Source organism: Pelophylax lessonae, assembly GCF_965119305.1.
Source record: "Pelophylax lessonae genome assembly, chromosome: 7".
Lineage (NCBI taxonomy): Eukaryota > Metazoa > Chordata > Amphibia > Anura > Ranidae > Pelophylax > Pelophylax lessonae.
In genome coordinates, this window is record NC_138774.1 from 261,782,776 (window position 1) to 261,800,949 (window position 18,174).

Below are 18,174 nucleotides of genomic sequence, written 5' to 3' on the forward strand. Positions count from 1 at the left end.
ATATAGGATTACATGTCTCTATAGTCATCTCAGAAGCCATGCCCCCCCCCACAGTTAGAATCACTCCCCTAGGGTCACATTTAACCCCTTGATCACCTATACTGTTAACCCCTTCCCTGCCAGTGTCATTATTACAGTAACAGTGCATATTTTTAGCACTGAAACTGTAGTGATGTCTCTGGTACCCCCAAAAGTGTAAAACATGTCAGTTATTGGTCCGATCTGTCTGCCGCAATGTCACAGTCCTGCAAAAAAATGCAGATTGCCGCCATTACTAGTAATAAAAAAACCCAATAAAAATAACATAAATCTTTCCCATAGTTAGTAGACGCGATAATTTTTGTGCAAAACAATCAAAATACGTTTATTGTGATTTTTTTTTACCAAAAATATGTAGCAGAAAACAAATTGGCCTAAAATATAAAAACAAATTAGATCTTTAAAAAAAATTTTGAGAATTTTATATAGCAGAATGTGAAAAATATTGTTTTTTTTTTTTAAATTGTCGCTCTTTTTTTGTTTATAGCACAAAAAAAAAAAAATCACACAGGTGATCAAATACCACCAAAAGAAAGCTCTATTTGTGGGAAAAAAAGGACGTCAATTTTATTTGGGTACAGCGTCGCACGACCGTGCAATTGTCCGTTAAAATAACACAGTGCCGAATCCCAAAATAGGGCCTGGTCATTAAGGGGCAAATCCTTCCGGTCTTAAAGTGGTATAACTTCAAAAAAAAAAAAAAAAAATGGAAGCTGATTGGTTTCTCTGCAGAGCTGCACCACATTTTGCACACTCCAGTTTTGTAAATCAACCAAATTGTATATCAGGTAGTGTGTGTTCACTACAATTGCCAGATCAGGTTATTTGAAAGACAAAAAGGCGGTCAACTCTATAAAGGCCAATTGATCCAAAAGTAAATATTAATTTTGAGTGAATTTTTTCTGACAGGGTGCTGATGTGAGAACAGGCTTGCAGTTCTAGTATTGGAACAAACCACCATCTGTAAGGATCCATTTACATTGGGGTGGTTCACTGCAATGCATTTAATGCAGGGGTCTCCAAACTATGGCCCTCCAGTTGTTCAGGAACTACAATTCCCATCATGCCTAGTATTGATCGACCGATAAAGTTCTTTTTTTAACGCCGGTACCGATTTTTTGGTCATCGGTATCGGCCGATATTGGCCGATATTTTAGGACATTAAAAAAAAAATATATATATATTTTAATGTCTACAGGTATTGTAGTGGAGGGATCTGGGGGCCTAAAAGACCCCAAACCCCTCCTCTGCACTTAAAAGCATTCAAAACCCCAAGTTTGGCTGTTTTGAATGCTGTACGTTTTTTTAATTCGGCGCAGCCAGTACCCGGAGGTGATGTCATGACATGACATCACCTCCGGGTACTCGGAACCGGATTAAAAAAAATGGAGACCCGGTCAGATGGCGGTGGTGCAGATGGAGACCCGGTCAGACCGTGGTCCTGCAGGTAGAATGCTCGGGTCTCCCAGTGGGATGGGAGACCCAGGCGAGCCGCGGAAGGCCAGGGAAAGTGCAAATCGACCACCAATATATCAGTTTTGCCGATAATCGGTCGATCACTAATGCCTAGTCATGTCTGTGAATCTCAGTGTTTTACAATGCCTCATGGGATGTGTAGTTCCGCAACATCTGGAGGGCCGTAGTTTGAGGATCCCTGATTTAATGCATGGGCATTAACACACGTTATGTTAAGCTAGGCCATTCATTTGAATAGGCAGCCAATCAACCACACCATACCAAACATCGGAATGAACTAGGTTTGATTGTAGCGTACCATAGTGTGTTACCGCGTGTTGCAGTATGTTGCAATGCAGGCATGATAGAGCACCAATCACTATTTATTGCACTGCAGGACACCAACATGATTAACAAGTTTTATTCTAGCATAGTGGTGTGAATGGGTCCTTAAGTCAGTTAATTCGCTTTATTTTGAATAAATAATGTCTATTTCATTTAAGCATTTTTTAAATGTGTGTGTATATAGCGACTGGAATTAAATTTGTGATTTTGAACATGAAACTCTAATAATGATCAGATGGGATACACCAGCCAACAGATATCTGGAGCCAGTTTTCATCTTCCATGTTTGTTGTCACAGAGAGAAGGGCAGGGCACGATACCAGATCTCCTGTTGCATTTGAAAAAAGCTCTCTCCATTTATCACTTGGAATCAGCGAATAGTTTCCCCATTGGGGATATTTACCCTTTTATTTGTAATGATGATCATTGTCAACAAGAAACCTCAAAACAAGAGGTAAGGAGAAACCTTCCAAAATAGACATCTGTCTAAGAGGGGACACCCCCTCACTTTGGGAGTTTTCATCTAACTTGCCATTGTGCCTTCAGGACAGTAAGAGGAGGAAAAATCTTGGGGATTGTTACACAGATATCAAAATAACCTGGAAGGGGTTTTAACCCTACTCTATCCAAAAAAAAAAAGTTTTGGCTATACATACACAATAACCACTTCTGGACCGGAAGGATTTGCCCCCTTAATGACCAGGCCATTTTTTGCGATACGGCACTGCGCTACTTTAACTGACAAATGCGCGGTTGCTGTCTCCACTGACATCCGCTGCCCCATAGGGATGCATGAGGGATCAGATCTGCCTAAAAAACTGATAGGCGGATCTGATTGGAGCGATCATGTGAAAAGGACCCTAAGGGGCCTATGGGTTATCTGGTAAGTGGGCTGTGCATGGGGTGCAGGAGGAGGACAGCACCTACCCACTGAATGGATTTCTTTGAATGATTTTGTAAACGCACCATATTCATCCGAGGAAACGGACACTAAAGCACCTTTGTCTGGCTATAGACACTTATATTCTAGTTGGACATTTATATATATATATATATATATATATATACAGTATATATATATATATATATATATATATATATATATATATATCACTTTTCACTGAATAATTTTCACTTTTTCTATTGAATTAATATTTTGTATTTATTGTGTTTAATCTGAGCGCGACCTCTTAAATAATAGAAGTGATTAAATACCACCAAAAGAAATTTCTATTTGTGTGAAGAAAATGATAAAATATTAATTTGGGTACAGTGTTGTATGACCGCACAATTGTCATTCAAGACAGCGCTGAAAGCTGAAAATTGGCCTGGGCAGGAGGGGGGTGAAAGTGCCCAGTATTGAAGTAGTTAAACACCTCGCCCACACCTGTGCATTCCCTGATTCTGCAGAAACGCGTTTCTTTGCACATTCCGGAAATGCTTGTAAATTGCATGTCCCGCTTGCGGTACAATTATTTGTTAATTAAACCAAAAACGCGGCTAGCAGATGCACTTTTTACCAAAATGTGCATAAAAAAGTGCTTAAAAACTCCAAAATATGTGTAAAAAACCACACCAAAATGTGTGATAAAAAAAAACACTAAACAAATAAATAATTATGTGATAAAAAAAATTTATGGAAAAAAACAAAATGCCAAAATACATGTTACAAAAAACCCCCAGTGCTTATTATTTTTATGTAATTATGTGTTTATGTAACTTTTGGTTTCACTTTTTGAATTAGGCATTTAATTTCACAATAGCTTGCGAGATAACAGGCAGCCTCCCACTTTCTACCCAGATCTCAGCCGTTCTCCTCTCTTCTCCCACTAAGAACAGAAGTTCTCCACTTTATAAACAGGCTGCAGAGGAGAAATATTTTCTCTGAGAGATGCGGAGAACCAAACTGAAAACATTTTTCTCAGTTTAACCACTTCAGCTCCGGAAAGTTTTATCCCCTTAATGACCAGGCCATTTTTTGCGATTCTGCACTGCGTTATTTTAACGAAAAATTGCTCGGTTGCGCGATGCTGTACCCTAACAAAATTGATGTCCTTTTTTTCCCACAAATAATTTATTTTGGTGGTTTTTTTTATTGCCTGTGCGATTTTAAATTTTTGCGCAATAAACAAAAAAAGAGCATTAATTCTCAAAAATAAATAAATATATATATATATATATATATATATATATATATATATATATATTTATTTATTTATTTTTAACTTTCTGCTATATAACATTCCCAATAAAAAAAATGTAAAAATCTATTTTTTTTCAGAGTTTTAGGCCAATTGGTATTAAGCTACATTTTAAAAAAATCCCAATAGGTGTATATTGATTGGTTTGCACAAAAGATACCGTGTCTACAAACTACAGGAAAGATTAATATCATTTTTATTTTTTTTATTAGTAATGTCAGCGATCAGCGATTTTTAGTGGGACTGCGATATTGCGGCGGACAGATCAGACACCTAACTGACATTTTTGACACTTTTGGGGGACCAATGACATTACTACAGTAATCAGTGCTAAAAATTGTGTGGTCATGCAACGCTGTACCCAAATAAAATTGATGTCCTTTTTTCCCCACAAATAGAGCTTTCTTTTGGTGGTATTTGATCACCTCTGCGGTTTTTAGATTTTGCGCTATAAACAAAAAAACCCCATATTTTTTACTTTCTGCTATAAAACATTCCCAATAATTTTTAAAAAAAAAAATCAAATTTTTTTATCATTTTAGGCCAATTTGCATTCTGCTACATATTTTTGGTAAAAAAAAAAAAAATCCCAAAAAGCGTATTTTAATTGGTTTGTACAAAAAGTTATAGTGTTTACAAACTACGGGATACATTTTTGGAATTTTTATTTATTTTTTTGTCTTTATTAGTAATGGCGGCAATCAGCGACCTGACGTTGGGTGCTGGGCATTTTTTACCCCCAATGGCCAAAATCCGGCCCCCCTAAAATCTGAAGGACGGTAAAATGGCCCTTTGTTTAACCACTTCCATACTGCTGGACGTCATGTGAAGTCCAGGGCTTTAAGTGGGGATATCTGAATGATGCCTGCAGCTGCAGGCATCATTCAGATATCATTTTTTTTTTGCCAGCAATTCCTTTCACCATAAGAACAATCCTAACGGCTGGACAGCCGCTTGATCGTTCTTACAAGCGCCGCTCGCTGGTGCTTCTCCCGGCTCGCCGGTGAGCCAGAGAAGGAATCTGTAGCCAGCGGAAGTGTACCATAGAGACTGTGAGGACCAGATGTCCCCGGCAGTCTCTATGGCTCTCGGAGGCACGGGCGCGACGCCGGCCTGCCAGTTTCAATACTGCACTGATCTTGGCATTCAGCTGAGATTGTTTTTTTTAATTTTTTTTTTTTTATTGGAGGCTTTCTAGCCGGTAGGAGAGATCTGAGGTCTTATTGAGCTCAGATCTCCCTATAAAAAGGACCTGTCATTCACTGATCCTATTACAAGGGATGTTTACATTCCTTGTAAAAGGTATAAAAGTGATCAAAAAAAAAAAAATACAAATTAGGGAGAAAGTAGTAAAAATAGAAAAATAAAAATAAAATAAACAATAAAAAAAAAAAATTAAGTGCCCTCGTCCCCGCATGCTCGCACACGCAGAAGCGATGCATGCGTACGTCGCGGCTACATATGTAAATGACGTTCAATCCATACATATACGGTATCGCTGTGAATGTTAGAACGAGAGCAACAATTCTAGCCCAAGACCTCCACTGTAATTCTAAACTGGTAACTTTAAGTACCGAAGATTGGCGTCATTCCACGAGTGTGCACAATTTTAAAGCGTGACATGTTTGGTATCTATTTACTTACTAACATCATCTTTCACATTATACAAAACAATTGGGCTAACTTTAGTGTTTTTTTTTAATTCACAAAACAGTTTTTTTCCAAAAAAAACGCGTTTGAAAAATTTCTGTGCAAATACCGTGCGACATAAAAAGTTGCAATGACCACCATTTTATTTCCTAGGGCAGTGATGGCGAACCTTGGCACCCCAGATGTTTTTGAACTACATTTCCCAAGATGCTTATGCACTCTGCAGTGTAGTTGAGCATCATGGGAAATGTAGTTCCAAAACATCTGGGGTGCCAAGGTTCGCATTCACTGCCCTAGGGTCTCTGCTAAAAAAAAAATATATAATGTTTGGGGGTGCCGAGTAATTTTCTAGCAAAAAATTATGATTTTTACATGTAGAAGCGGAGTGCCAGAAATCGCCCGGTATGGAAGTGGTTAAAAAGTTTGGAGACCCCTGGTATAAATCCTGCAATGATATCAACTGATGATGGCATATACGTAAAATAATGGCCCCATTTAACCCGTCAGTGGGTAAACCGATGCGTGTGCCAGGCGGCTCCGATTGCCGCCTGACATTCTCAATCGTTCCCCGCAGAGAGAGAAGAACGGTCAGCTGTTGTAAACACAGCCGACCGTCCTTCTCCCTGGGATGATCACAGAGCTCATGTGATCCTTCTATATAGGATCACATGTCTCTATGGTCATCTCAGAAGCCCAACCCCCATACAGTTAGAATCACTCCCCCATGGTCACATTTAACCCCTTGATCCCCCCTTGATACTGTTAACCCCTTCCCTGCCAGTGCCATTATTACAGTAACAGTGCATATTTTTAGCACTGATTACTGTAGTAATTTCACTGGTCCCCCAAAAGTGTTAAAAATGTCAGTTAGGGGTTCGATCTGTCCGCTGCAATGTCGCAGTCCCACTAAAAATGGCAGATCGCCGCCATTATTAGTAAAAAAAAAAAACAATAAAAATTACATACATTTTTCCCGTAGTTAGTAGACGCAATAACTTTTGCGCAAATTGCGTTTTTTTTTTTTTTTTACCAAAAATATGTAGCAGAAAATAAATTGGCCTAAAATGTTAAAAAATTTAGATTTTTGGATTATTTTTTTTTTGGGAATGTCATATAGCAGAATGTGAAAAATATAGATTTTTTTCAAAATTGTTGCTCTTTTTTGTTTATAGCGCAAAAAATAAAAATCGCACAGGTGATCAAATACCACCAAAAGAAAGCTCTATTTGTGGGGAAAAAAGGACGTACATTAAGTTTGGGTACATCATCGCACGACCGCCAATTGTCCGTTAAATTAACGCAGTCCCGAATCGCAAAATATGGCCTGGTCATTAAGGGGCAAATCCTTCCGGTCCAGAAGTGGTTAAATATCTTTCCTCTTTAAAGATATCTGTGGTAAAGGATATACATTTTCAAATTTGCCCAATTGTAGTTCATGCCAATGGTGTGTTAGGATCTGATGACCTTTGATGGGTAAACTTTGTAATATAACATGCAAAATCATTATTAATCTGATTGCTTCTAGTTGGTTGATTAAATATTTCCACTCTATTCTGTATAACTTCTACATACTGTACACCTTTTGTGAAATCTTATAATTGTATGCTCTTGCTTTCAGTCTTTTATGGGGTTTATTTGCCTCCTTCTTAATTAAAGCCCTCGTCCAATGTGAAAGATGCACATGTGTTAATTGTATAGTATATTTTGAATGAAGAATTTGAAATGGCTACTGTCTGTATGCAGGATTGTGTTGTCTGCTGTTTCTTTGTATAGCGAGTCCCCAGCTATAAGAAAACCTGGAAGTGGGTTGCCAACATCCCTGGAGACTATGATTAAAACAAAAAAATTCCCCCTGGGGGTGGGACTTTAAGGGCGATCACACTTCCAAATGAGTAAAACTTGTATTTTTTTTTAAACAAGATAAAATAGATCATGAGATCAAACTATACAAGAGATAGAGGTAAGCAACATTTACAATGGTGCGAGAACATGGATAAGGCATAGATTTGCACATATACCGTGGGGGTATATGATAAAAGATAAAGAAATCCTCCAACACAACGTGTTTCAGGCAAGAGTGCCCTTCTTCAGGGGTATACAGATGGAGATAGATTTCCAAGTAGCTGTAGAAGGCAACAAGAGAGTAGGATAAAATCAGATAGAGTTGTAGTAGATCTGCTGTGTAGAATGGTATGTGTGGATGGAGCTTAACTGCAATGAGACGCGGGAGGAGTCCCGCACTCTCCCCCCAGGACGTTCCAGCGAGGATGCCACTGTTGCAGGCCAAAATGGCATCCCGTGTGGGGTATACTCAGATATCTTGTGCAAGGGCCAGAACTGTGTAAGTGGACCAGACGAGGTATTATTCCAGGGTGTTCCTCAAAAGGGTTCCAAAGGGGTCTTGCAAAGTCCCAATAGGATCCAGGGGGTCAATATATGTCAGACAAATGGAGGGCTGTGAGGACAGGTGGTCCTCCAAGAGGTCCCATAGTAGTAGATGGACCCAAGTACAGGATCTGGGTAGATTGATGGATCTGTCTAGGTCTCGTTCCAGTGGCTAACAGCAGCCCAGGGGGAATTTTTTGGTTTTACTTGCTGTTTCTTTGTAGGACAAGCATGTAAGACAAGCATGTATTTAATTTTCTATATTGCTTGTGGGAAAGACTACAACATGGTTAGTTATTTCTGAGGCTGATAGGGCATCTAATTAGTTCACCATAAACCTCTTGCCGACCACTGTTTTACTGCTTCAGTGCGGGCCGGCTGCGCAGAATCACGTATACTATTTATACGTGATTCTGTATTTCCAGGTAGGGAGAACGCGTGCAGGGCCGGCACTACCTGTAAGTCGGCCTGGTACTTAATATACAGTAAATGGGTACTAAAATTTTGTTTTAGGTAAAGTTGATCCAGGGAATATCTGATTGCCTCTCGGTGGATCAGGAAGGAATTTTTTCCCCTGCTGTAGCAAATTGGATCTTACTTTGCTGGGGTTTTTTCGCCTTCCTCTGGATCAACTGCGGGTATAGGATTGTGTATATGGGATTGTATGGTTGGGTTTTCAATACTGGTGTTTTTTTTTTTTTGTTTTGTTTTTTTTTGTTGGTTGAACCAGATGGACTATAGTCTCCTGGTGTTAGTACCATTAGTGAAAATCTCATGTCAAACCAATTAGTAGATCCAGATACTGTGTAGAGGCTGCTAAAATGATATAAATGGAGAGAAGACCACAAACGTCTACTAAGTGTAGCAGTAAAAACCACTTTAATAAAATACAGATTAAAATTACTCATACATGGGTAAAAGAAAGCATGTAGTGACAGGAGGCGGTCCTTCCCCTTTTATGGGGGGTCCTCAGGGACGCTGTCTGTGATCTTTTCTTGGCAGCAGAGATCACCCTGGTATTAACCAGGGGCTTCCCGGGTCTGCTGGAGGCATAGCCTTGTCCGACTTGGGGCCCGTGACGTCACTTCGTTGCTGTGGCGTGACAGACTAACGGCGACGTGTTGCAGAGCATGCGCTGCTTCTTCAGGCTGTGTGGGAGCCATTTTGGAAAGGGGCTTATATGCCCTGAGTCCCAATTCAATACTACTGTCAAGACTTGAATATAGTTTTAGCTGTCTATGTCTCTGGATATGCTGACCACCTGCTCATGTATTTTTTATCATAATGCCTCGTATACATTTTTGTGTCTAGGGATGAACAAAACGAAGGGTTCTCATTTTACTAAATTTTTGGCATTTTGGCAAAATGTTTTTGAAATTATAGTGAAGGCAAAATTAACCACTTGCTGACTGTATAACTTACATATATACAGCACCAAGACAGCTCTGCTGTGATGGATCATGTTCTTTTAAGGTGTAATATGGTTGCTAGATGAAATTAATGAGATTAATATTTTTTTATTCAGGCTTTTTTCCCTTTATTTTCACTTGATAATCCCGCCAAGGCTGTCACCCTGGATTTCATGTATGCCTTCTGTTCATCTGTATTACATAGAGGCTGATAGGATTAGTATTTTACAAGAGAGATAACTTTAGCTGTGCTCAGAGGAAGGGACAAGGACACTATGTTTCTGGCAAGTTCAACAGGTATTTTTTTGTAGTTGCAGACAATGTTAATTACAATGTCAATGACAATTCTAGTACAAAATAGGAAATCTAAAGATTGCAAATCCACATAACAAGTAGAGAAAAATCTCAGCCACCGCACACCTTACAAGCATAATGTGTAATAGGTGATAGAAGCCTCAGCCTCAGTGCTGTATCTTGGCCTAGGCCGACAAGGCCCAGGCCTAGGGTGGCACTTTGCAGGGGGGCAGCAAAAAGCTGCTCTCCGTACTGAAAAGAAAAAAAACCTCCTCCCGACTCCCGCAGGAAAGGGGTCCCCGCCGGCTTGCGCTACATTTTTAGTATAGTGCAAGTCTTATGGGGCGAATTGGGCTGGAGGGCAGGGTCCAGGAGGCAAGTCAATCTGGCACCCCCCACAAAGTGGTCATACCTGCCTGTATGTTATTTAAATTAAGGGGGTGCACAAGTTTAGTCAGGCCTAGGGCAGCACAAAACCTAAATACACCACTGCTCAGCCTAACTCCATCCAGGCCACGCCTGACCTGTTCAACCCCACCAACGAGGGCTAAATCAAGTAGGTAAGGATATCCCTGTTGTAGGAAGGGTAAATATTGCATAATGGGCTGTGTGGTGAATATAGTTACATAGTTAGGTTGAAAAAAGACACAAGTCCATCTGGCTCAAGCAATAAAAAAAAAAATAAAAAAAACAACCATACAATCCCATATATACACAATCCTATACCCACAGTTGATCCAGAGGAAGGCGTAAAAACGCCAGCAAAGAATGATGCAATTTGCTACCGCAGGGGAAAAAAATTCCTTCCTGATCCCCCGAGATGCAATCTGATATTCCCTGGATCAACTGTATACACATACAAATAATTATTAAACAGCTGGAGATTAAAGAGGGTAAGAGAGGGAAAGATGGAGAACACGGAGAGTTGCGAAGGATAAAAAAAATAGAAATGGACTTGGATAGGCAACAGCCACTTCTGGTCTTCTTCATGTGTGGCAAAAATATATTGTGTATTAACATGGTTTTTAAAGTGCATGCCCAAAATATTAAAGAAAAAATAGCAACATGTAAAAAGTTCCCCTCTAAAAATGAAAACAAAAAGTAAAAATAAGAATAAAAATAAAAAGTGGCCAAAATTAAGCAGGAAAAAAAAATTAGCAATGAAGGATACCTTGTGTAAAACCTCAAAAAAGCACTCACCTAAAAAATAATCTGTTCGAAGGCGTTGCTTATTGAAAACCCAAATTGAAAAACATGAACATTTTTAAAAAAAGTAAGACATATGATTTTGAAGAACTTCTTCCAAATAAGCACAATTCATAGGAGTTAGGAATGTACAGGGGAATAAAAAAAAAAAGAATGAAATGTAGAGGTATTAGAGGAGAGAAGGAAGAAGGAGGGGAAATGGGGGGGGGGTAAAGAGGGGGGAAGGGGAAAAGGGGAGGCAGAGAAAAGGAGGAGGAAATTGAAAGGGAGGCAAAGAAAAGAGAGGGGAGTGAAAAAGGAGGGGAAGAGGAGGAGAGAGAAAAAGGAAAGAGGACAAAAAGAGAGAGATTATTTATAATAGTGGGTGATATACCCAGGGCCGCTGTTAGAAATCATGGGGCCCCATACAACTCTTCTGACAGGGGCCCCCAACTACTCCTACACCCCACCTATGTCCCCTGGGGTGCAGCGAAAAAGCAGCATTGACTTTATCTGCCTACATCCTGAAAATGGAAAAAAAAAAGTCCTTCCTCTGCTCCCACCTCCTGGGCCCCCCTATTAACCTGATGGGGCCCAAGGAAATGTAATGTAAGCCCTCAGAAAGTAGGAGTGAGGAAGTGGTTTAGTAAAATCCATGTATTCATTTAGGCAGAAATGAACAATAAAGCTGCCCTAGGCCCCCTGTGTTTAGGTGATGGGACCTTGGCCCTGTACAAGAGGACCGGTTGTACTGCCTTATCAGCGGCCCTGGATATACCATCCATAGTTGAGACCCCAAGGAATGTGGGTGTCAAGTTTAAATACCCAGTATACTTCCCTTTTACACAAAAGAGAAAATCTATATCAGCCTCTGGGGGGGGGGGGTAATTGATTCTTTCAATTATTTGAACTCTAAGAGATTTTGGGAATTTCTCAATTGTCTTGCCTTGTTGATATTGGAAATGTGATCCCACATTTTATCACGTAGTCTTCTCATGGTCCTACCACAGAGGTATCCTTACCTCCATGACTAAGAGCCATGGGTTAGGTGAAACAGGTCAGAGGGGGTGGCCTGGATGGAGTTAGGCTGAGGCTGCTATCACTTATTACATTCTGGGCTTGTATGTTGTACGGTGGCTGGGATTTTTTTTCTATGTTCTGTGGATTACATGGAGTCAGGGCAGAATCCTAGCCTGACCTGCATCCTAAGTGGAATGCCTTGGTGGAGACCCTAAAGTTGGTTTGGTTCACAGTAAGGACTGGGAAGCGGCAATATATTACATTTTGTTTTTTAATTTCGACTCACTTTTGTGTGAACCTATGGCCAGACATGTCCGTTGACATCCGATCCGTCAAAACCGGATGAATGGAAACCCTATTTTCCATCCATCTGGAGGATCGGATCGTCCGTTCCCATCCAATTCCCCCATAGAGAAGAATGGGGACCTGACAGCTGTGTCTCCACACACAGCACGGAGACACAGCTGTCATCAGCCTGCTCAGCGAGGGATCGCCGGATCGATCCCCCGCTGAGAAAAAACGGAGTCCGCCTGACGACTCTGTGTGTGAAAGGGGCCTAAAAGCTGGTTTTATATCAGTGGTTGCATCTGTGTGCAGCCCATTAATTTCTACTTGACAGGCAGAACAGCTGAGTGGGGAAGCACTAGTGGACGTGCACCTGAGAAGCTGAAGTTACAGGGAAAAAGGCACGTTGAAAGTGAGATAGCTACTATTGATTCCATAAACTGCACTATATTTTACTGTTTGCATTTCATTAGATATAGTTGAATAAATCCATGACTGGCAGTTTTTTACACTGCATAGAGAGATGAGATTTTAAAGCGAATGGATAGTGGATGTTAGAATCGTTAAATCTTTGACAAATCTAAAGCAGTATTTGATCCAAAAGCAAAAATGTATTATTTTGCAGCTTACACATTCTTAGATGTGATTGTTGTATTGGTTTCCTTTTTTTTTTTTTTTTAAGGCTTTCTTTCTTCGATTTTCATCTGGTGATACAGCCAGAAAGTCTGTTGTTTTTTTTCCAAAGCACAAGCTCTTCAGCAGAATGTATCAATTTGCATGGATGAGACAAACCACTTAACACTGGCAGGGGTAATTTAAAAGATCAGCTTTTATTTATTCATGCAAAACCTTTATCCCTAAAGAAAAACAACTGTCTGCTGTAACTGATTATAAAGTGTGAGATGGAGTTTGGCTTCAATTAGTTAGTGTATCTGAATCTGATAATGCATTTAACACTTCAATGGCTCCCAGACTGGCAATGCCACTGTCTGTTGTCTTCCCTTATTTTCTCATTCCTCCAAGAGTTGTGTCTCACTCAGTGGCGGCTGGTGCTCTGTAATTCGGGGGGGATCAAACCAATGCACCCCCGCTCGATCGGTCAGTCGGTCAGTCAGTCGACAGGCACCACACTCCCTCCCCCCCGAATGGTCTGCCTCCTTACCTCCTCCTTCCTCCTATCTGAGCAGGGGAGTGCTGGATGGCTGAGTCGCTGTGCTTCTCCTCCAGCCGTGTGCCTTCTGCCTCTCCCTAGCCACTGGCCAGTAAGATCGGTTCTCCTTTTGGCCAATCAGGAAAGGGGTCTCACAACCCTCTTCCTGATTGGCTGGGAGGAGAGTCAGTGTGACAATAGCGAATATTTATTCGCTATTGCCATACAACTGGGTGGGCTCAGGGCGCAGTGCTCTGCACCCCGAGCCCACCCTTTTCTGAAGCCTATTAGAGCCTCTGGCTCTAACCACATGCTTAAAAAAAAAAAATCCCCTATTGGAATCCATGCGTCCGGCGCCCTGCATGTAGATTAGGGGGCCGGACACATGGGCGGGCCGCCACTGGTCTCACTTATACTGGAGGTGTTACTGGCCAGATCACCAGGTGAAAACAGAGGGAAAAAGCCAAAGAATAGAAAACAAATTCACCACATCTAATGATTGATAAGCTACAATATACATTAATACACTTTTGGTTTTGGGTTTAATACCGCTGTAAGGATTTTAAAATGAACCAAAAATCCCCAAATAAACTTGTAATCAGACACATTTTTTTTGTTTGATATAAAAGTGAGGAATAAGTACAGCAATGAAAAAAAATATATTTTTTATGTATGGCAGTGCTTTGTAGAGCGTGCTTTATGATATGTTGTGAAGATGAAAGGACATGAAGCAGATTTCCATTTGTGTGATCTGCTTGTAGTGCCAGTGAATGTCTTCTTTCATTTTTATGGCAGCATAAATGTTATGAAATACGCTTCCTTTGCTCAGTGGTCTGTCCTCTTCCTGTGTGGCTGCACTAGAATAGATTCTCCAGTCCTCCCTCTATCCGATCGGCCTACCCCCACCTTGGGAACGAACACACATAGGGGAAGTTGATTTGACTAAACTTGGCAGAGTAGCGTCATACTCCCACATTTAGTGACACATTCTTGAATCAGAATTTGGGCATCTGAAGCAGATGTGTTACCCATATCTTGAAACTGTTAATTTTCCAGATTTTACTGGTAACTCTTTATCTACTTCAAATAACATGTTGAGCACAATAATGTGTTAGTGCTAGTAGGGCTGCTGATTTTTCAGGAGAATATGCTGAATAGCCCTCATTGTTAACCACCCTATCTCTTTTGCTTTTTCTGTATCTGTTCTTACAACTATTTGTTATTTTTATGTGTGTATGTGTGCCTGCAAAGCATTGCAACTGCAACTGGTAGATCGTGGACAGTGGCGGAGCTAGACTTTTAAAACAGGGGTGGCAAAGGGGTGGCAAGGTATTATTTTGGGGGGTCAATATACAAAGTGTTCAATTACAATAAAAATAAGTTATTTTTCACAAAATGTATATAGAATAAATTAAAGTTGTTTATTTTGCAAAATGTACACAATTATATATGTATTAAGTATACAGATTGCAATGCAAATCTTAAAATATGAGGATGCATGCAGACCAATAATCAGTGCATTTGCAGTGATAGCTAGTTTGCTGTGCTGGGGGGTTTGTAGGGTTACAGGGAACCCCAAGTGCCAGCTACCTGTTGTCCTGGGTTTTTTAAGGTTACAGGGGAACCCCAAGTGCCAGCTACCTGCTGTGCTGGGGGGGTTTGTAGGGTTACAGGGGACCCCAAGTGCCAGCTATCTGTTGTTCTGGGGGTTTGTAGGGTTACAGGGAACCCAAAGTGCCAGTTACCTGCTGTGCTGGGGGGTTTGTAGTGTTACAGGGGACCCCAAGTGTCAGCTACCTGCTGTGCTGGGGGCTTTGTAGGGTTACAGGGGACCCCAAGTGCCAGATACCTGCTGTACTGGGGGGTTTGTAGGGTTAACCTACAGGGGACCTCAAAGTGCTAGCTACCTGCTGTGCTGGGGGGGTTTAGGGTTACAGGGGACCCACAAGTGCCAGCTACCTGCTGTGTTGAGGGGTTTTAAGGGTTACAGGGGACCCCAAGTGCAAGCTACCTGTTGTGCTGGGGGGTTTGTAATGTTGCAGAGTACCCCCTAGTGCCCGCTACCTGTCTAACTCTGCAGGTTGCTTCTGCACCGATAGCACAAGGGGTGCTGGGGCACTAATACCATTTGCTGTGCTCGGGATTTGGGAGGGTTAAAGCAGGCACAGAAGCACCAGCTAACTCAAACAGCTTTGTCTGCCTTTGCACTTTGCACCTGGATTATTTGGAAAAACAAAATTGAGCATTGCAAATTTTAGAAAGTGACAGAACTGCAATCCGTATATTGAATGTGGCATTGTGATTTTATTTGCTGTGCTGGGTATTTCTGAGGGCCACATCACTGCCATTTGTAGAGGGCGCTTAGAAAAAAACAGCAATTTATAGATTTGAATCTTTCATTGTCTACCTGCATGTGGCAAAATACAAATCGTTGTGCATCTGTTGATGGTAAAGGGGCCATGGTAGCAGCCAACCAACCAGCCCCCTTGGAGTTCATGATTTACATTTAGGAATTAGGATGGGGAAATAAGGCAGGTATGTCTTGTTATTATGCCACTTACAGAATACCAATCATTTCCCCAAGATTTCATCTGCTGGCCTGGGTACTTTACTTCAGGTTATTATGGGGGGTTATCCATTCAGTGCCCTTAGATGTTATCTTCTGCCTGCCTGGTTCTGGTACCTGAGGCTATAGGTCACCCATTGAATGAGTGCCCTTAGATTTTAATTCCTAGCCTTGCTACATGAGGCTGTAGGGGTTAACTTTTCAATGCCCTTATCTGCTGGCCCTGGTACCTGAGACTGGGGGTCTTTTCATTGAAATTAGGGCCCCCCCCCTAATTTCAGTGAAAAGACCCCCAGTCTCAGGTACCAGGGCCAGCAGATAAGGGCATTGAAAAGTTAACCCCTACAGCCTCATGTAGCAAGGCCAAGAATTAAAATCTAAGGGCACTCGTTCAATGGGTGACCTATAGCCTCAGGTACCAGAACCCCCCGGGTGACTAGTAATCTATTAGAAGAGTTCATGCAGAGACCGTCCACCACCAGAGAGACTTACCTAACGGTTACAGGTCAGGTAGAAGAAGTGAAGAAGAATCCATCCCGCCACGTGACATGCCGGCCCGCAGCTAGTTCTCACACACACAGGCGAACCAATCACGTCATGAGTAGCGGCACAGCGAACCAATCAGGTGTGCAGGCACGCATGATTGGTTAGCTGTGCAGCCGCTCACGGCGCCGCCCGCTGCTGCTGCTCACCGCGCTCAGACAAGAATCACAGTCAGTCATTCAGCTCATCTCCTCATCTCGAGAACTAGCTGCAGGCGCCCGCCCACTCATTCTAATATTATTTATGAGCGTATATTTTCAGCGAGCGCGAGCGGGGTGGCAACAGGGGTGGCAAGGACTTTGTCTGGGGTGGCAATTGCCACCCCAGCTAGCCCTCTGGCTCCGCCACTGATCGTGGATGCAATGTTTTGGCTCCTGCAGACTCTTCCTCAATCTCAGCTTTACGGTAGAGGTGGAAGTATCAATGGACTGCAGATGCGGTGACAGCACTGCTTTTGTGGTTCCTTGAGAACTACAGCCTCTCTGTTGCAGGGGGGGCAATTTGAGGGTGGGTGCTGTGGACCTAAATATGGGTGTAACATGAAGCATGGTCATAAAGGTGGAGTTAGCCTTTAATGGCTCATTATCTGTATGGAAATTAGATCTCTAAATCTGGCCATACACTAGTAGACTTTTGTTCAAAATTTTGGTGTTTTTTTTTTTTCTCAATTTTTTTATTTAAACAGATACTTCACAGATACAAAGTACATACTTTAGTTATGTAATCTACAAATTCTCCAACAATACGTTTAACATAAATGCCCATTGTAAAAGACAGAGAACATCCTGGAATGTAATATACCATAGTAATTGCACACAATAAATGCTATTTTCCAACCTTCAGTGAGAGTAGCATGACTTTCTTAATGGCGACTCAATCTCTTTTAGGCTTAAAACATACAGGTTGTAAACAGCAAGGGTATGGTATATTCCCCTATAAAGAAGCATTGGAGTCTGTGTGCATCCAGAACATTTTACATTTTTCAAGGAGGGTAAAGAAAAAGGGAAAGAAGTTGAGCAAGAGAGGGATAGAGAGGAAATAGTAGGGCGGGGCAAGGGGGATAAGAAAAATAAAAGGGGGGGGGGGGCGGGAGACCGGTGCTAAAGAGGCAACACTTTGTAAAGAGCAAGTATAGTAACAATTGTAATTTTAGACATCTAACCTCTATGTAGAAGCAGAGTAAAGCAAACACCCATCCTAAACTCAGAACAGATTCCACTCCATCCATCTAGTCCAATGTTCCTCATCCGTCCCCCTGAGGGCTACCGTGAGATCTTCCATGTGTTCAATCTCATTCACTCTGGCAAGTCATTGCGTAACTGTCGGTGCGGACTGCTGCTTCCACAAAGCCGGTATGCAAGCATGGGCAAAATGTTTTTTGGTTTTGAGAGTATTCCCGTTCGTTCCATTTTCTAATCATCATGAGTACTGTAGTCAAATAAATATTCATGAAAGTTCAGAATGGGAAAATGTTCTCAAAATTAAAATTTTCTAATAGTAAATGTGTTTTTTATTCAGGAAAGTCTATTCATTCCAAATTTGAATGCTAAAATCAAAGTAAACTTTGAAATCCTTTTGAACAACATTCATCAAGCTATCAAGATATCAAATGTGCTTTGATTTATTTATTCGAAGATATATTAGTGT

The 18,174-nt window shown here is 41.3% G+C and overlaps 1 protein-coding gene across 1 annotated transcript in view; it reads left to right on the forward strand.

The window, feature by feature from the left end:
- Positions 1–18,174, forward strand: part of NR5A1 (nuclear receptor subfamily 5 group A member 1) — a 316,186-nt gene that overhangs the window by 36,848 nt on the left and 261,164 nt on the right. The window lies entirely within an intron of this gene.